This window comes from Balaenoptera physalus (assembly GCF_965194825.1).
Source record: "Balaenoptera physalus genome assembly, chromosome: 6".
Taxonomy (NCBI): Eukaryota; Metazoa; Chordata; class Mammalia; order Artiodactyla; family Balaenopteridae; genus Balaenoptera; species Balaenoptera physalus.
In genome coordinates, this window is record NC_138885.1 from 91087941 (window position 1) to 91108719 (window position 20779).

At 41.0% G+C, this 20779-nt stretch overlaps 1 protein-coding gene across 5 annotated transcripts in view; it reads left to right on the forward strand.

Annotated features, from left to right (window-relative positions):
* The window catches only part of SPATS2L (spermatogenesis associated serine rich 2 like), a 168149-nt gene that overhangs the window by 11225 nt on the left and 136145 nt on the right, over positions 1-20779 (forward strand). For all 5 annotated transcript variants that reach the window (XM_082467156.1, XM_082467160.1, XM_082467155.1 and 2 more), the window contains one exon: positions 11362-11410. The gene's annotated coding sequence lies outside the window, so the exon portion shown is untranslated. Of the gene's footprint in view, positions 1-11361; positions 11411-20779 lie in introns of those variants that run through there.

Below are 20779 nucleotides of genomic sequence, written 5' to 3' on the forward strand. Positions count from 1 at the left end.
ATTGGGTCTTCGTTGCTGCGCGCGGGCTTTTCTCTAGTTGCGGCGAGCGGGGGCTACTCTTCGTTGCAGGGCGCGGGCTTCCCGTTGCGGTGGCTTCTCTTGTTGCCGAGCACGGGCTCTAGGCGTGCGGGCTTCAGTAGTTGTGGCACGTGGGATCAGTAGTTGTGGCTTGCGGGTTCAGTAGTTGTGGCTTGCGGGCTCTAGAGCACAGGCTCAGTAGTTGTGGCTCACGGGCTTAGTTGCTCCGCGGCATGTGGGATCTTCTCGGACCAGGGCTCGAACCCGTGTTCCCTGCATTGGCAGGCAGATTCTTAACCACTGCGCCACCAGGGAAGCCCTGTTATGATTTTTTACGACTAAATAAAACAAGGTATAAAGTGCCCAGCATCAGGGCCTAAAATGCAATGCTATGAAAGTGGTAACTTAAACTGGTCAGACATGTGCTCCTTAGACTGAATGATTTTATAGACCCTTCCCTGCGACTGATAAGAAGGAGATAAGAAACCTGGGCCAGGAGGGCCAGAATTCAGCCATCCCTGGGTGAAAAAGGACCAGAAGGAAGTTGCCTTCACATTCTGCTTAAGGCCCATCCTGCCTAATGGTTTGCATTTGTGAAAATATTCGTCTGGGATTATGAATACAACATGAAGCCATGGAAAAAAAGGCATGTTTACATCCTCTGCCAGGGTAATATAAGAATAAACAAAGCAAGTTTTTGAGTCTCTGAATAGTCAGGTGCACTGCCATCAAAATAAACTTTTTTTTTTTTTTAAAGAAATTCACGTTCTTTTATTTATTTATTTATTTATTTATGGCTGTGTTGGGTCTTCGTTTCTGTGTGAGGGCTTTCTCTAGTTGCGGCAAGTGGGGGCCACTCTTCATCGTGGTGCGCGGGCCTCTCACTGTCGCGGCCTCTCCCGTTGTGGAGCACAGGCTCCAGACGCGCAGGCTCAGTAATTGTGGCTCACGGGCCCAGTTGCTCCGTGGCATGTGGGATCTTCCCAGACCAGGGCTCGAACCCGTGTCCCCTGCATTGGCAGGCAGATTCTCAACCACTGCGCCACCAGGGAAGCCCAAAATAAACTTTTATTTCTATTCTTTGCTGATAAATTATAGATAAAGGAAGCCACTCAAATACCCTGAAAAGGAAGATTCATATACAAATTAGATACCAGGGACAGATTTCACACTTACTTTGTAGGAGCCATTCTTTCCTTAACTGTGGGTGTTTGGGAAGTTCTTTTATTGTAGCCTTTGTTGCTTACAAGAAAGGGGGAAAAGCTTTAGTATACTCAGGAGAGAATGGTTTTGATTGGAGGCAGTGTTGTTCTCAGTGAGGGCTCACTTTCCTATATTGTAGTGCTTGCTAATACATAACCGAGAAAACCCATAAACAGCAGTAAGATAGTCTGATCTGACATACTGCCACTTATGATCGACCTGTGTTTATTACAGGAACGTGGGCAGTCCTATAATTTTTAAAGGGGAAAGTGGAAGATGTTATGCTGGCTACTGTGACTGCTACTGTCCTGATCTAGAAGGTCTTTGTCCTTTCTCATTCATTTCTCCTGTGACGTCTGAATGGTGGACTGGATTCAGTACATGCAGGGGGCTGCCAGTGACTTCCTGGGCTCTTGATGTAATCTCGATCGCCCCACTGCAATACCACAGCCTCAGTATAGTGTCATATTCAACCTGAGAATACTCAAGGAGAGAGTATAAACCTACTACCTCTAAAATTAAAAATAAAAGCATGAAAAATAGTATTTAGTGCTGGTTTGTGGCACTGAATATATAAACTCATTTATTGTTCTGGTAGTCCCAGAGCAAGAACTGTTGCAGTTGCAATGGGCGATATCAACTAAGGTTGTCATGACAACATTAATTTATCATTTCCAAACTTTGGTAGGATTTCACCTTCTGAATCTCCTGGATTGTCTTTAAATTTATAGTTATTTCTCATTTATTAAGGCGAGGCATATTTAGCTATTGCTTACATAAATGCACTGAGTATCTTCATGAAATTTACTGATGTGAAATTAGAAGCATAGAAGGTGGGCACTGGAAAGAGATAGTGGATGCTGTGGTCTGATGGTCCCCCCAGAAGCAGGAATCCCTTCCACAGTATCCCAGTCAGCCAGCTGCCGTTCGAACCCTGCCAGGAATGAGGTGGTCACAGTTTTGTGACACTGAGGACCGCTGCCCACGGTAGCCTGCAGTGCTCCTAGATCTTGAGCCCCTTTAGATTTGGACCTTGTCTCACTTGTGGTTGGACCAATACTCATTATCACGCACATCAGATACTGAAATCTGCCTCCCTGTAGCTTCCCTGTTCATCTCCTATCGCCCTTCGGAGTGCCACAGGATAGTCACGCACCTGAGTGTGGTAGGTCTTCACATATTTGACCATCGCTATTGTATCTCTTGTTCGAAGTCTTCTCTTTTCAGGCTTACGTGGTCCCAGTTCTTTTGGCTGAGATTCGCCATCCTGTTAACACTCTGGTCGCCCGCCACTCTGCCTGTGCCATTTTAGAAGCGAGGCATCTTGAACTCAACACCCTGCTCCTGAGTTCTCTGAGTGGCGGAGGACACACGGCTACAGCTAACTCCCCATCCAGGGCACCTCCTTTTGCTGATCTAGTCAGATCCTGTGTTGGCCTCCATTTTAAATGAGGGGCAGCACGTTGTTAGTTTATATCCAAAGTCAAATAAAACTTCCCAGTCTCTTTCTGGACAACCCCTACAAAGCCAGCTCTCCCGTATTCTGTATCCGTGCAGTTAACCTTGGGAACACACGTAGGGGACTTTACCTTTATTCTCGTTACATTTTGTCCCTTTTCGGCAAATCATTTTTCCTCTCCATCAAGACAATTTTGAATTCTAATTTCTAAAAGTTCAGTATCTCAGTGGTACATTTTTCACTTATTTGTCAATTACACTTTTTGAGAAAGGTACTTCCTCTGTCATTGATAAAATGTGGACCAAGACAGGCCAAAGAGAGAGCCCTGTGACTTTCTACAAGAGACTTCTTGACATCCATACATGAATTTTGTTAGCTGTTTTTTGTTGTTTGAACTAGTTTGATCATCTCGCACTCGTGTTTACTTTCTTGCCCCCAAGCTGTCTAAGAGGATACAGTTAGGAAAGACTTAGTCAGATGCCTTAGTGACACTATCCTTATTGATCCACTTATTGCCAATCATAGAACTATATTACGAAATGAAACGAGATGAATTGGAGTAACTTTTAGATTGCATTCATTTTTCTTTTGAAAAGTTTACTAAAAAACATATGTAAATATTTTTAATTTATTAAGAAATAATTTTGTAAAGTAAATTCATACTTCACCTATAATTTCAATTCACATGAACTTGTTTGGTTCAAAGGAATTGCTTTTTTGTGTATCATTCAGTTCTCTTTATGGAATCATTGCTTTGGAAACTAATTGGTGGTGGGATAGGAAATCACTCCTTAGGTGATACTAGGTGTCACTCCAGCACATCATTATACTCACATCTCCTGGGACAGACAGTAATCAGGCTGAATCATGTCCAAATAGCATGCTGGAGTCTATGTAAATGGCTCCATGACAGTTTCACTAACTGTGACCATGACAGAGAATGCACTGATGGCATCGTGTCACTAATGGATGTGTTTTCTCTAAATGGAAAATCCTGTATTATTCAAAGAGGGTTTTTTTCCTTCTCACACAAACTCTTTGACTTTTATATTAATATCAAATGTCTGTAACTTATACATATGGTGTTTGTGTACTATGTTTTGTTTTACTAATGTACAAAATAGTCTTTTACACGCTTTTTACCTTGGACTCGATGGAAAGAAAAAATAATTTGAAAGAATAGTAGCACGAGGAACTCAAATCTGTAATAAGTCAAGGAATAAACTCTTGCTTCATGAAAATACTACTCTTTGGTACTGCTTTAGATTTTACAAAATACTCTCACAAGTTTTTTTTTGAAAAACGTTTTTGCTGACTGTAAAAATAATTGCATACTCGTTGAATTTGGAAAAAAATACTGAAATGGATAAAAGAGAGTTAAAAGTCAGCTAAAATTTCACCACCCAGAGATTGTCATTGTTAGTATCTGGTGTGTTTTCCTTCCAGACATGGATGTATGTGCGATTGTGAGTATGTGCATACGTGTGTGTGTGTGTGTGTGTGTGTGTGTGTGTGTGTGTGTGTTTAAACTAGCTTCATGGTGGACCTAGGCAGTTTGTACTGAGCAATCAGTGTGACATAGTAGTTAAAAGTGCTTTGGAATCAGACACTTGGAGATTTCAGTCCTGGCTATGCTACTCATGTAGTGACTGTAAATTGCTTAAACTATCAAAACTTCAATTTCTACTTCTATAAAATAGGGATAATAATAGTATGTATCTAGTAGGTTTATTGTAAGAATTAATAAAATAATGAATGTAAAGTACATAGCATGGTGCATGCCTCATAGTAAATGCTCAGTAAATGTGAGCTATTATTGTTATTATACAGGTTTTCTTGTCTGTTTTCCTCACTTAAATTCTAGGGTAGCAATTTCTCTTGTCAAAAAACATTATTTGAGAAATATTTGGAATGACTGCATACATTTCAATATATGAATATACCTTAATGTAATCATTTCCCTATGCTTAGACCATTTCCAGTTCTTTGCTGTCATAAAGAGCACCACAGTTAATGTCCTTTACATTTTTTTTGTGCGTAGACAACAAAATGAATTACTAATGGCATTTTACAGAGAGGCAGAAATAAATGATCAATTCTTTAGTATCTCCTTAATATGCCAGGTTATATGCTTGGTTTTTTAATCTCAAAATTCTCATTTAACTCTTCCACAACCCCGTTGAGGTACATCTGTTACCCCTATTTTTGGATGAAAAAGCTCTGAGGGGAGACAAGTAGTTTGCCCAAGGTCACAGAGATAGTGGTGGTAGAGATGGTATTTGAAGCCAGCTGTCTGATTTCAAAGCTTAAGCTTTTCCATTCTGGCAGGCAGTTCATGCCTATCTTTTTAAGGCTGGCGGAATGAATAGTTACCATTGTGCTTTTCACAAAATGTCACTTGGTGCCACATAAAAGATAGGACACTTGGCTGGAACTTTTGGCTTACTCAATATAGTACCTCTTGTGTGCGTATGTTCTTATATGTTTTGGAATCAAGCCTCATTAAAATAAGGTGCTAACTAAAGGAAATCAAACATTGGTATGATTATTTAATGAAAGCAAACCTCAGGGAAGAAAACATTTATTTAGTCAAAAACACAAAAGTCATCTTTGTTTTAGTTGGAGGGACTAGGCCAGAATTACTTATCTCCCTAGGAATCAGAGTATTTCACACAAATCAGTATAGGAATTAAACAATAACAGCCAAAGTAAATTGATGCTGTCAAAAGGGATTATAAGTTTCATTACTTGTATATTAGGGGTTGAAAGGAAAAATCTTTAGCCTTAGTTGTAAGATGCTACATCAGGAAAGGGCTGTAACAATTGCTGTAGGTATAAGTATAGGTATAGGGGAGACATAACATTTACTGGGACAAACCCCCAAAGAATTATTTGGTGAACTGACAGGTTGTCTTTAAAAAGTCAGCCATTCGGAACATTTATCTTGGCAGCTCTCAAATCTGACTCACAGCGTGTAGTGTGGCAGTCAATTTTTGAAGGAAAAACGCATAATTAATATGAAAATCAAGGTATAAGGTATTGCCAGTCAGTACCCAACACACAGTTTCTTAGAACAAAGGAGCAATTGAAGTTGTCTTTTAATAGGGTAATCCTGGTTTGTCATTTTGTAGGTTTCAGTTCTTAGTAAAAATGAAAGAAAAAAAAAACCCTAGTAGTAATATTTCCCATCCAAGAGCTACTTTGTTGCAGAGCTTATACCCAACTCTTGTCTAGTCAAGAAAGTTATCTTTGGTTTTTGAGTTCTTGAATTTTCATAGCCCTTGAGCTTACACATTTGCCTTAGAAGTGTCCCAATTTTCCTTCAGTCATTTTAGTTCTTACAAGGGAGAAACGGTGTCCGTCGTAGCCCAATGACTAAGAAGGTTTGTATCGACACAGCACGCCCACCAGCTTGGCCCGTGGAGAGTATGTGCCCCAACGTGGTTTGCAGGTGGGAAGGGCCCAGCGAGTTCAGTTTGGGCTTGCTGCACAGCTAGTGAGTAGCTAGAACTGTGCACAAGACGATGGGCTGTGAATCTGTGGATTGGATCCGAGATGTGGCTCCATCCAGCGCTCGCTCCGTAGCTGTCTAACGCTGGGCAAAGTGCTTTACTGTCTCTGAGCCTCGGCTCGCTCTGCTCTCACACAGAGATAATGACTCCTGCACAAAGGTCATAGGGAGGATTAAATGCATTGAGCAAACCGGTGGGTGAACTCAAAAGTGCTTTCATGGTTAGCTCCCAAGTTATTAATTAATGGCCACAGGTCATGCCTCCCAAGGAGAAGCCGATTTACCATTTAAAATATTTTCAAATGAATAATGGGAATATTTGTAAAATATATGTAAAAAGACACCACTCCTGGGGCTAACCTCACCAGACCCTCCCTCCTAACTCTTTGCTTATACTCTATCCAATAATAAAGGGACAGGCCCTTTCTCTGCCCAGGAAGCCCCCAGTGCCCAGCGAGCTTGGCATCTCTCAGAGCTTAACTACTCACTCCCGTGGCACATCCCTCGATGAGGGAAGGAAGCCCTTGGCATCAGTAGGTGGTTCCTTTGAACACAGTACAGACCTTTATAAAAATAGCCATTTAGGTCTATTTTGTTGTTCCAAGATAGAAGCAAAACTTGTATATTTGATGCATTATTTTAGCTTTCAACTAAAAAAAGGCTCACAATGAAAGACTATCAGATAGAAAAGCATATTCCAACAGGATTGCATTATAAACAATTATAGGAAACTCTTTGATTATTAAAGCAATCATTTTGCCAAAGGGGAGAATGAAAGAGAAGACGTTAGGAATTTTGACACTGGACATCACGCATACTTTTCTGAAGTCTCCTGTGGTTTCCCCCCAGCCCTGGTAATGTAGGCAAGGGCTCAGAAACTGCTTTTAAGTCTGGCTGCCAGAGAGTCAATCCCACCCCAGGGGCTGCGCTCATTCCCTTTCCCCCGGGGCTGCTGCCGGCTAAACTTCCTGCCCTTTCTTGCCTCCCAGGTGGTCGTGGTGGCCCTTTCTCTCTGTCCTTTAAAAGGACAGGATTTGTTCATTGGCCACCCCAGCTTGGGCTCACAGTAGGACCCTTATGAAGGTGCTTCAGGTACTTAATGACTGAAATGTCTCCGTGGCATTCCTCGGAGATTGGCGGGGTGTGGGTAAACCAAGTGCTGGATGTTTTATACAAACCTCCACGAACACTTAGCAGTAGGGAGCCAACAGAGGGCCCGCGGAGCCCTGGACTCCTTGAGCCGGCTAGCTGGGAATGCTAACACTGCTTGCCATACTCATCTTGAATCAATTTCTAAATTTTGTTTCTCCTTCTATGCAGGAAACTATTCTGAATTTCCCTTATTTGCTTTGGTACCGCATTTCATTTAGCTCATTTCTTTATCAGCTATTTTTTGAGCGTCTGCTCTGTACTAGGCAAAGTGAGAGGAACGAAAAGCAATCAAACATTGAAAAGGAGAGAACAGTTCACACCTCAGGTAGAAAGCAAGATATGCCTCCAGGGTTGAGAGAGAGGGAGAGGTTAAGTACGTAATGATTTTTTTTTTTTTTTGAGCTGTACTTTCTACAATAAATTGTACTGCCTAAAAATCTATACCAGTATTCATTTATGTAGCAAATCCCATTGTAATGAGAAGTCCTGTTATCTATGACTGGGACAAGCATCATTTAGAACACAATTTCAGGGCAGCAGAAGACTTTGGACAGTCCCTTGGAGTGAGTTGAAATGGAATTTGACCTATATATCAAGCTTTTCCTTGATATTTTTCATTTCCATGTGTCAACAAATACTTGCCTTGATATTAAAGCCAGTTGAATCCATATTTCTTGCTGTAGTCAGGTACAGCAACATATAACCAAGGGCAACATACCCCCACCAGCCATATTTTGTTAAGTACATGTATTTTATCATAAACCTACTTGACTGAACTACTTGCACATGAATAGGATGAAAATATCAACATAACTACCATTAAAAAAAAAGAAAAGCCAGAGAATCTCTGATCTAGTCCCTTGCCCTTCCTTTAAGCAATCCCATAATTTATTTTGCTCACTTTCATCATAAGGAATGACAATATGGAAAAGATCTTGATTGTGGTAGCTGTGGTTTCTTTCTCTTTTCTCTAAAGGGTTCACTGTAACCCATTCTCCCAACTCCCATGCCAACTGGAGGATTTCTGAACACAGCCTCAAAGTGGCAAATACCAGTAAACCCAAGAGTCTCAGACTGTAGGAATCTAATCAATGGATGAAAGGGAGAGTGAGGTGGAAGCCTCTTACTTACTCTTTTTCTGAACTTTTAATTGTTAGAAAATTTCTGAAAATTACGTAGTAAAACCTCAGTGTTTCCGTAAACAAATGGCCTGAAGCATCAATTTATAAACACCAACAAATTTATTTACTGTTATCAGAAGAGCCTAACTTCTCTTGACTGTGTACTATAAATGGAAGAGTGACTGTCATTTAGTGGGCTCCTACTCTGTGCTAAGCATTTACAATATCTCACCTCTAGTAGTCAAAATGATGCTTTAAGCATGTATTATTATTTCCATTTCATGTTCAACTTCGGCCGCTGAGTAACTTATCTGAGGGCACCAAGCTAGAAAGGGTATAAGCAGGGATTTGAACCCAAGTTTGTCTGATTCCAAAGCCTTTTCACTTTTTACATCAGGTATCTTGAGAGTGTCAAAAGATTTTTTTTTTTCAAATTGTTAAAGTTACACGTTCTCATTATAGGAAGTTTGGAAAGCAGACAGAATTATAAAGAAGAAAAAAATCACTCATAATTCTTCACCCCGGCGATGATCGCTACTAAAATTTTATTTTATTTTTCTTTCTAGGCTTAAGAAAGCTATAATTTATAATTTATATATCCAAGAGTTCCTCAGAGTGGTCATCCTTGAAGTTTATTCATGTTTTCTAACAGTGTTGCCATTGCTTAAAACATTTTTGGAGCCAATTTAGGAACTAAATTCTCTGTAGACGCCCATGCACTGGGTACTTTGGTAGAGACATAGCAAAGAGGGTGTATCCGTTACCTAAATACCTGTCAAAATAATACATTTTTATGTTCTACCTTTTTGTGCCTTCTAAAATTATATGCTGCAAATATCTGACCATCCTGTAAAGAATACCGTCATTGCCCTCTCTAAGAACCATAAACATCTTCTGTGACTTCAATTGTGGTAGGAGATGGAATTTACCAAAATGCTACTTCCTCCCATGTCAAAGATTGATGGACATTTTGGGTTATGTTTAAAAGTCTTTATTAAAAATTAAATCAATAAATGTTTAATGTCTCATTTGACAACTCATGTTATTTGTTACATTGTCCACACAACAATGTTTCCTTTTTGTGGTACATACAGAAAATCAAAGAATTGTTTTTGTCAAAAGTTTGAAAAGCACATTTTAAAATCAATTTCTTTTTAATGGAAGTATTATACTCACTGAATTATTTCCCTCCAAGGAGTTTCTGTAAAAGCAAATATATCTTAAGTGTGATGTAAAGTCGGTAGCATCTTCTGTCGAAGTGCTTCGCAAAGAAGCAGGCACGCATGCGCACTCACACACACATACATAAAAGATCGCTATCAAAATGGCCATTGGTATACTTTATCAAAGTGAAGAAAGTCAAGTAATTAAGTGCCAGCTGAGTTCTCATCTCTTTGGTTTATTGCACACGACACTATTACTTTCAGAAAACAAACCTAACCCTCAGCTCAAGCATCTCCCTGGTTGTCTGGCTTCTGCCTTATTTTTCACAGACATTCTTATCTGCCCCATAAGGTTAGCATGGCACCCCCTTCCCAGATTGCTGGGCACCTGGGACACCGGGACCCTGGGTCCTAAGATTGGTGCAGAGTTCTTCGGGGCCACACCCAGGGCTCCGATGGCGGCCCACCGGGCATGCGCAGGTGTCCTAAGGGCTGCCGTCTTCCCTGGTCTTCCGATTGCCGAGATTTCCTGTGGCAAGACTTCATCGTGCTCTCAGAGCTCATTACAAAGTGTAGGCTTTGTCTTGTGTTTTAATCCTGGGCACTATTCACAGTGCCTGGCATTGTGTTCAGTCAGTGTGTTAGAGTAATGAAGGGTTACAATATATTCTCGCAAAAATGGACTGTTCGGAGGAAAGGTAGTCTGATTACAAGAGAGTCAGAATAGAATGGTGGATTCGAATCTCAGGGCTTAAGAGCCTCTAGGTCAGTCCTCTCACTTAAAGATGAAAACCGGAGAGGTCAGCTGACTTGGAAAAGGTCACCTAGAGAGGTGGCGCCAAGCCAGGCACAGCATCCAGCGTCCTGAGGTCCTGTCCCGTCCTTCCCGGTGCTCCCTCCTTCCCTCGTTCCCCGGTTGTTTCCTGGAGGTTGAGCTGACTTTGCAGGATCAGTGACCAGAGCATTTGAAGCCCCACGCGGTGTTTAACAGAGCAACGGATGCAGAGGGATTCTCAGGGAACACTTGAAGAGATTGTTGACTTACTGAGTGATTGCCTGGTTGACTTAGGAGCCCAGCACCTGTCTCTGTGCCTAAGTGGTTACTAGCTGAATGGTGAGTTCCCTGGGCTTGTGTGGATATTACAGGCTATGTTTTGGAAAGGAGATCATTACAGAAACAATAATAATAATAATAACAGTAACATTTATTTGTGATAAATTAGGCAGGATATCCCTGTGGTTTAGAGTCTAGGCCCTGTGGTCAGATGGTCACAGAATCCCAGCTCCATCACTTGCCTTGTATATTTTTATGAGACAGGTGCTTTCACCTTTTGGTGCCTCATTTGCTATATCTGCAAAATGCCAGTGGTAATAGTGCCTACCTCAGAGTATCGAAGAGTTACCCCTTTGAAGCCCTAGAACAACGCCAAGCACTTTATAAGAAAGTAATAAATGTTAGCTGTTGTGGTTATTAAAATATCACTACTGTGTGTGCCAAATTCATTGCACAAATTATATACTATCCAGTCTTCCCAACATCTCTGTGAGGAAGCTACTATTATTGATATTGTCCCCCATTTTACAGTTGAGTAAACTGAGGCTTTAAGTCACAGGTAAGACCCAATTCCTTGTCTGCCTGACTCCAGAGCCTGTGCTTGGGTGTGGGTGTGAGGGAGATGAGTGGTGTGGCTTTGAAATGTGAGATCTGACTTCCCAAATTTCTTTTTTTCCTAGAGCACTCCAGACCCTGACCACTGTCAGGAATATCTCCGCGGATTCCCAGGTAAGTAGAGATGATCCCTCCCTTCTCTGTGTCCTCCTGCTGCCCACATGGCTGGCTGCCCCTGCGCCTGCAGCTGACTCCCACGGGTCTTGTCACAGTCTGTCAGCCTTTCAGGATTTTAGCACCAGAGTGCTCCTGTATAGGTGTACAGACCGAAGAGACAAGTCGCTTATGATGGGGTGGGGGACGGGGGATGAGGGATGGGGGATGGAGGCAAGGAGCAGAGGACTGAAAGCAATCCTCCCCCACCCACCTGTGCCTTCTCCACCTACATCACCTACATCGACGTTTCTATGGATTTCTGTAGTTTTATGCATGCGAAATACCTCAAAGTACCAGCGGAAAAAAGCCTTTATTTCTAGAGATCGTTGTGTTGTAGAAAGGAATTATGGTTAAGAGTGGTGGGCTCTGGGGCCAGACTACTTGGCTTTCCCTCCTTGAAGTGATAACCATTTTTGCTGCTGTTGGAGAACTTGGGCCAGTGAATCTGGAAGTCTGGCTCGCAGTTGTCAGTGCTCACTCAGCGTTGAGTGGGAGTGGAAGGACACAGACTTTTGAGCCAGGCAGCCTGGCTTTGCATCTTGCTTCTGCTGCCTAGTAATTGTACGGTGTCTGCATGTCACCTGCCTCTCTGAGCCTCAGTTTCCTTCCCTTTATTATGGGGATGATTATACCCATCTTGCAGAGTTGTTGGGATATTTCTAGCTCATGTATGTAAAGTGGACTATGTAAGATTGACATTCAGTTAAATGGTAATTATTATTGTTATCAGTTATTGGTATTTGACTGGGTTCATCACAAGTATTTGTTGGAGGGGAAGCATGTTGTTCTTTTTCATTCCTCATACTTTACAAAAATATTTTTATTTTTATTTTTTCCCCCCAGCAGTCTTGCTTGTTTAAAGTAATTTGCTTAGCAAGCCATTTTTCACTGTGAAAAGATCATCTCTGGTCTAGATCCTGTCAAATGATTGTAAATTCCAAATTGAAGTAGTCCAAAATAATGAGGTCTTATTGCACCTGGATGTTTCCATGAATGTTTAAACTTGATTCTTTTTACATAACCCTGAAACTTCAGTAGTAAGATGACTGTAACTTTTTGAAAAGAGCCATTAACGTTGGTGGGAGTTGGTTGTTTTCCGTGAATGCAATAGAATACTTTACTTCCTCATATCTGAAATCTGAATCACCACGAAAACATTTTCTTTATTGTTGTTCAAAGAGAATTATTATGGCAACTACTGGTGGATTCCTCCTCTCTCTGTCTCTCTCTGTCTCTGTCTCTGTCTCTCTCTCTCTCTCACACACACACACCCCTTAGTTTTTCTTTCACACACACACACACACACACACAGCTTAGTTTTTCTTTCCATTAGGCAACTGAAGAGTTACTATGTAAATTCTGGCAGCCTTCTCCCCATCAGACAAGCAAGGGCACAATCAATTCCTGTTTTCTTGGAACGTACCAGATAATCAGAAACTCTGATTATTCTGCTGGAAGGCAACAAACAGCTTGATGGAAAGATGTACCAACTGAAAACAATTCTGATCATATTTTTGTCAGGAGAATGAGATGCCTCCAGCTGTCTGTCACTAATTATATTAGAGGTAGAAAGCAGGAATGTTTTGGCCTGCGAAAGATTACGGTTGTCTCATGCTGGAACACCAGTTTTACTGGCTGCTTATCCCAGAACAGTGACATTGGACGTCCATTCTGTAACTCATCTTGCCAGTCAGTCATAGTCTCAAACACATGTCACGTGAGCACACTTAAGGAATTTTCTAATTATAGTTCAAAGGCTTTACTTTTATCTTTTTACGCTCATTCTGCAGACATCACTGATTGAAATGATTTCTCCCTCAGCATAATCCTATTGCCGGCAGTCACAAAAGAACAGGGAGATGGCAAATGAAACCCACAGTAACTGAAGAGGTGTCCGAATTCAATTAGGAAGCGACCTCTCCCATGTGGACGCATAAGGCATATAAATCCATTTTAATTGTGAGCTGTGGTACTTATCTGGTCATGTTTATTTTGGATGCAAGTGCCAAAGCTGGATTTAGACCAGAACTCCAGATCTTCAAGCTCTAATGACTAATTTGGGTATCCATCGAATCCCTTAATTCATTTCTTAATTAGTTCTCCCAGAATTAGAGTTGCTTGGTTACAATCATTTCCACAAAATTTTCCAATAAAAACAAACCGTACGTAGATTTTTTTCCCCCTTTGGTTCACACATTTGCCCTGGTCTTAAAGAACTATTCTTCTTGTTATCGAAATTATAACAACGACAACAACAAAACTAACATGTTGCCAGGCAGTAGAGTGTGAACTGAGGCACCAGGAACCGGTTTGATTCCCAACTCAACTACTTACAGCCATGGAACCTGGGTCAAGTTACTTTCCCTCTCTGGGCTTCAGTTTCCTTTTGTAAAATGGGAAGGATAATAGTACCTATCTCATAGGGTTGTTTTAAGGATTAAAAAGGCATTGCATGTAAGAACTAATATGTAGACAGTGCCTGGCATTATAATAGATGCTAGTTGTTATGTTTTTTGTCAATAAGACAGTGGGAGACTGAGGAGCAGATTTGCTGGTGCCACAATGTTGTCATCTAAGTATGTCCCATTTATGTAGTCCATTTGGAGGTCACTCATGATGGTAGTGAAACATTGGAGACTCTGAGGTTGGAATTAATCTCTATTGTTTGTATTTGTACTCCTCAGTTTAGCTCAGGATTAACATTTTTGGCTTTCCATGCTTGATCAATATGAGTGCTAACTTGAAACCTTTTGGCGCAAAGTTGCTTTAAAATTTGAATGAACATTTTGTTCTCGCAGTAGACACAATATTGGCCCTCATTAAAAGGAAAAATGCAATTACAATATGTAAAAAATATATATGTGGCGGGGAGAGGAGATTTGGGGGTATTGGCTTCAGTTAATTCATTGGAAATTTTCAAACTATTTTTTAACAGAGTTAAATGCATTTAATGTCTTGGTTCAAATTTAGTCAGTGTGCAGGAGTGAAAGTCTAGGGAAAGATAAATCTAGTAACTTAATGAACTTTCCTCATGGCTACATAAGAGTTAGTTTATATTAAAATTGATTTCCAAGTGATTCACTAGAATTACCTTTCTTAACTTTTTTTTTTTTTTTAGAAACTAAGGTCCGATCCAGCAATTCCACTCTCATGCGTGCACAGGTGTGCACTTGTCTGTGTATTCAAGAGAAATATACACTTGTGTACATCCAGAGATGTGTAAATTTATTTGTATTCATCTCAAATTAGAAACACAGACTATCCATCAATAGTAGAATGGATGAATGAACTGTGGTGTAATCATAAGGAATTATGATTTCTATAACTATAGAGTGGAATATTATACAGCAATGAAAAAAGAATAAATTAGTGCTACACACAAGAAGAGGGATACATCTTAAGACATAATGTTAAAAGAAAGAAGATACAAAGTATACATAGTAATCTTATTTCATTTATGTAAAGTGTGAAAACAGACAAAACTAAACTCTGTTGCTAAGGGTTACAGACATAAGTGGCCAGGAATTTATTACTAAAAGAATCAGGATAGTGGTTCCCTCTAAGGGGCATGCTGGGGGAGAGAGAGGAGTGGCGGGGCTCCTGTGAGTGCTGGCAATGTTTGGTTTTTGACAGGGGCTGGCAGTTGCATGGGTAATATACAGTATATACATCAAACATTAATGTTTCATGTGCTTTTCTGGTTGTGGGTTAGAGTTCATAATTTTAAAAGTTTTTAAAAAGGCAAAATAAACTCTTTCCAACCCAGGTTGGTTTATCCTTGTCCTGCATAGTTTTAGGCCAAGAGATTCCTGTGATTATAAGTGGCTCTAGAAGTAAACTACTGCCTCACTGCCTGGCAAAGTGGCCTCCAAAATAGGATATGCACCCACAGGGAGCTCTTGAGAAGATTCATTTGGTTGAGAAAGACTTTGATTAGAATTTTCATTTACATTCATTTTATTATCATGAAACATTATTATAACAGATGGTGACTATATTGGCACTGGCATCATTCCTGGGTCCACGTGTCAAATGGTCGAGTATCACCTGGAGGGAGGGAGGTGAGGCCTCCTCTTCACAGTGGCTTCCCCTCTGGCTCATCTGCTTTGGTTATTTTGTGGAATATATCATGCCTGGCCAACTGTATTTACAAATTCCATGTTTTAGTTTTAACAAACCCTCACAGAGTCTTAAAAGGATTCTACAAAGAATTCCCATAAATTGAAGATAATTTTAATATTGCAAGCAACAAGAAAATGTCGAAGTTTAACATGAACTCTGTCAGCCCTGTTATGAGGTAATGACAGTGCTCGTCTAATCCGATCTTGCAAGAAGCTGGCCACCAAAATTCTAAATTATCTGGAAGACGTACAGATTTATATCCACTGTGGTTAATTAGTCATGAATCTCGTCCTGGGTGTATTTGACTTGAGACATCATGGTTAGCAAAATAGTACATCAATTCTGTCATTCTTTTCTATCTTTTTATGTTTTATAACGTGTATACAATAATACATGTATATGAATCGTAACAAACGATTATATATAGTTAGTACAATAATACATATATATGAATCGTAAACAGCCAAACTTTTTTTGTTCAAACATGTAAGATGAAAATACCTTGGACACCACTGCCTTGTAGTTCAAAGGCTACTCCCTGCTAATAGTTAAAATGTGTAGAAGGTAAACTTACTATCCGTGTCAAAAAGAGGCACTTCTTTGTCTTAATGTTTTTATTGCCAAATATCATCATAAGGCAATAGTTTATATTTTTTACTTTGTTAAGGCTTTCCCCAAGCCCTTGGTTTGGAGTTGGGTAGGAAAAAATGAAAAGATGTATATACTCAGAATAGCTCTGTTTTTCTGTTTTGCTTATATTCCCTGTAAGATTCCTTTATGATTACATATATACATACACACCGAGGTGCAGTGGGAAGGGTGCTTGACCGGCATTCAGGAGACCTGGTTCTAAGCCTAGCTCTGCCACTTGCCAGCAATCAGGCCACAGCACAGAGGCAGTACCCTCTCTGAGCTGTCCTTGCCTTTTCTCTCTCCTGAGGGGATAATAGCAACCCTTCCCTGACCCTGACAGTGATCACATGGGAGAGCATCTGTAAAATGGAGTTTCCTACAAACAGAAGGAATTAAGGTCCTGTCCCTTCTACTTCACCTTTAACAAAACGTAGCTTCTTATTAAAGTACTAACGTCCTTAACCTACAAGGCTCTTTTGATTGGAAGCTACAGAAACTGACTGGCTAGCTTAAACCAAAACAGAATTATGTTTGAATTGTTTTATTGGCAGGATCCTGGGGCATCTATAGCATTGAAGGGATGGTAGAACCTTCAAACTGCACGAAGGGCCACCACCAGGGAAGGCCTTGCAGACTCGACATAGGGCATTGTGGTCTCTTCTCTAAGGCATTGCTGTCAGTGTGATGGAGCGCTGATGATGTCTACCTGCTGGGGTTCATAGTTCAAAGTCTGAGGCTCCAAGAAGAGGGAACCTAATTTATCCAACTTAGGTTGATGACCGCCTTTTGACCAGTCAGCCTCAGGTGAGGGGAAAAGGTCACATAGGATAGACAAGCTTCCTGGGAGCTCTAGCCCTGCATGTCTGGGCCATCTCAGGAAATCAGGCATCCCTGTGAGCTTCTGCCTACCGCTGGTATTAATGTTTCTATAGTTGCTAATGACTCAACTCTCTTTAAGGGGTTTGAATAAAAGGAATCAAAGAAATTTAAATACGGAAGTATATATGAGCATTTTCTTCAGTAAATGTCAATGCACCTAACTGAGTCTGGGCTTCTCATAGTTTTCTTGAGGTGAACACTGAAGTTGAAATCACTTTCATTAGATGTTGAAAATTCTCTGTAGGTCCTAAGGGGTCCTTCTGCCCAGGCTGCTTCTCTAAGGTTTGACTCCACTTCTACCTTTAGCTACTGCTTTACCTCTGGTTAGAAAGAAGGCATTAAATGAATTTTAGGATTCCTAATGCCAATGCTGTCTTCACTGACAGCCTGACTTGACCTAAAATTTTATGCCAATGTGGAAAGAAAGTAAGAGAGGTACACAAGAGACTGTGTACCACAGGCAAGTCATCATACCACTAAAGGACCTTAATTTTCTCTTGTGACCCTATTAAAGTATATTTGAATATATCACAGCCATTTCTAGACAGACGTATCCAGCTGTTCCTCACACCAGCGGGTATTTGATACATAGCATTTGTTCTACCAGGGCTCAAGCAATTACTTATAATATTTTAATAATGGAAATGATGAAAATGTTTATATCCCTGAAAAATCGATGCATATCTTCCAAAACAAGTTAAATATTGCTGTCAAATATTGGCCTGGCAAGTCCTAAATAGAGTATCGTCCCGTTTGGAACATTCACTATATAGCTATAACGAGTGCAGAAATTCTTTGTTTTTAAAGCACATACACATAATGTGATAACCAAATTTTATGTTGTTAACAGACAGTGAAGTATCTTTATGTAAAAAGAAAAGTTCTTTCTTAGAGAAAGAGTACCACCGAAGAAAGAGAAGTGGTAACAACAATCATTATTTTACCCAGTCTCCATTTTCCCAAGTGCTGAGTTGTAATGTAATCTGTGGTTTATACTTTTTAAACCAACTCTCAATAGATTGCCAACCTAGTGCCTCACACTGGTTAGGTTATAAGGATGATTTATTATTTGTCAGATTTTAAGTGCTGACCCATGAAATGTTAAACTTGTATTGGCAGCTGTTGTCCAAAGGTTTCCAGGTGTCCTGACTAATGTTTTGAAAGACCAGCATTAGCAATAAATCACAGCATACATAATTTTTCAATAAAGTAGTGGAAAGGATTTTGCCTTCTAGGTCCTCTAAGCTTTGGTATTTGGAAGTTACTTAAATGGGAAATTAAAGTAAAGGGGTAAAACATTCTCAGGCTTTAACTCTTGAATTTTGGGCCAGCCATAGTCAATAGCTAAAGCATCTTGGTAGCTTTGTTCTCCTAACCCTGAGATCTCTTGGCTCTGGGAACTAACGAAGTGCCAAGCATAGGCCTAATTGCATTCCTAGTTACTGAGACAAAAATCTCAAAGGAATTTTCCTTTTCTTTCAAAGGAGTACCTTGAGCATGAACATTTTCTGGAATAGCAAAATTGTTTATAAGACTTCTGCAAAGCTTTCTGAAAAGAGAGCTTGAAGAGGGCTCTGGCAGCCAGTTAAGAGGCGTGCAGTTGCTCACCTAGAGCGACAAAGAGTTAGGGAGAGGAAATCAACAAGTAGGAGAGGGGGCTTCCCTGGTGGCGCAGTGGTTGAGAGTCTGCCTGCCAATGCAGGGGACGCGGGTTCGAGCCCTGGTCTGGGAAGATCCCACATGCCACGGAGCAACTGGGCCTGTGAGCCACAACTACTGAGTCTGCGCGTCTGGAGCCTGTGCTCCGCAACAAGAGAGGCCGCGACAGTGAGAAGCCTGCGCACCGCGATGAAGAGTGGCCCCCGCTTGCCACAACTAGAGAAAGCCCTCGCACAGAAACGAAGACCCAACACAGCCAAAAATAAATAAATAAATAAATAAATAAATTAATTAATTAAAAAAAAAAAAAAAAAAAAACAAGTAGGAGAGGGCTTCCCTGGTGGCACAGTGGTTGAGAATCTGCCTGCTAATGCAGGGGACACGGGTTCGAGCCCTGGTCTGGGAGGATCCCACATGCCGCGGAGCAACTAGGCCCATGAGCCACAGTTACTGAGCCTGCGCGTCTGGAGCCTGTGATCTGCAACAAGAGAGGCCGCGATGGTGAGAGGCCCGCGCACCGCGATGAAGAGTGGCCCCTGCTCGCCACAACTAGAGAAAGCCCTGGCACACAAACGAAGACCCAACACAGCCATAAACAAATAAATAAATAAATAAATAAAATTTAAAAAAAGAGTTCAGAATTTAGCAAGTTCATTTAAAAAAAAAAAAGAAAAACAAGTAGGAGAGATGTGGCTTTGTCCTCTAAGCTTGCTCTCTGCTAACGAGCTGATGTTCTCTTTTCTTCTTCTTTCTCTATGGTCTGCTCAAAGATTTAGCAAAATGGTGCATGATATATTCAGGTAGCCCCATGGTAGACCACCGGCTGACTGTAAGTTCTGTTCACTAGTATTCCCAGTGCTGTGACTACTGCTTGATACATAAGAAATGTTCCATTAGTATTTGTTGAATGAAGGAATATATTCAGGTAGGTCTTTCTGTGATCTGTATATTGGTGATTTATATATTGGGCCAGATATACTCTGGGCCACATTACTTCTGATCAAGGAATCAGTATCCAAATTTAGTAGACTGGGACCTTCCAGTATGATGGAGAATAAGGGCTTGGAGAAAGCAAAACTTGGAACAACCTGAATACTCAGCAATATAAAAGGAACTGATACAACCTTCCAGGAGGCTTAATTTACTCCAGAAGTTAGCATATCCAGTGAAAAGTTTTAGCTTATCACAGTTTTTCTTAATGTAAATAGGTTTGCAGAGTTCTTACCATACTGACAGTATCAGTTTCAACTTTATAGAATTTTGCTTTTAATACATCAGTTGGCAAGCACCCAGTGCCAAGACCAAGGGTTAGCTCGCTGCTTCACTTCCTTCCTCCAAGCTGCAACTTCTCTCGCAACGCCAGGCAGCTGTCTCCCAAATGTATGCTGTCAGTAATGTAGGAAACCAGATGACCGAAAGAGGGTAAATCAGCACAAATTTATCGTCAGAGCTGAGAGAAAGAACCTCAAAATGAATGCTCTGCTGACTGTGGGTCAGAAATGTTATCTTTGTATCTCAAGGACAGGACGTTTTTGTTTTTTTGGCTGTGTTGGGTCTTCATTGCTGCGCGCGGGCTTTCTCTAGCTGCGGCGAGCAGGGGCTACTCTTTGTTGTGGTGGCTTCTCTTGTTGCGGAGCACGGGCTCTAGGCACACGGGCTTCAATAGTCGTGGCCTGTGGGCTCAGTAGTTGTGGCTTGCGGGCTCTAGGGTGCGGGCTCAGTAGTTGTGGCGCACGGGCTTAGTTGTTCCGTGGCACGTGGGATCTTCCCGGACCAGGGCTCAAACCCATGTCCCCTACATTGGCAGGCGAAGTCTTAACCACTGCGCCACCAGGGAAGTCCCTCAAGGATAGAACATTTAATATAGATTTGGGTACAAAGTACACATCACCCTCCAGGCATGCTCAACTGTGTCAACCGGAAAACTATTCTTTAGGGTTTACAATTTCCCCTTTTTCCTAAATTAAAAAATGCTAATGTGAACTCTTGACTCTCAACAACACGTTATTATTGTATATAGGGCAAAGAGTAAAT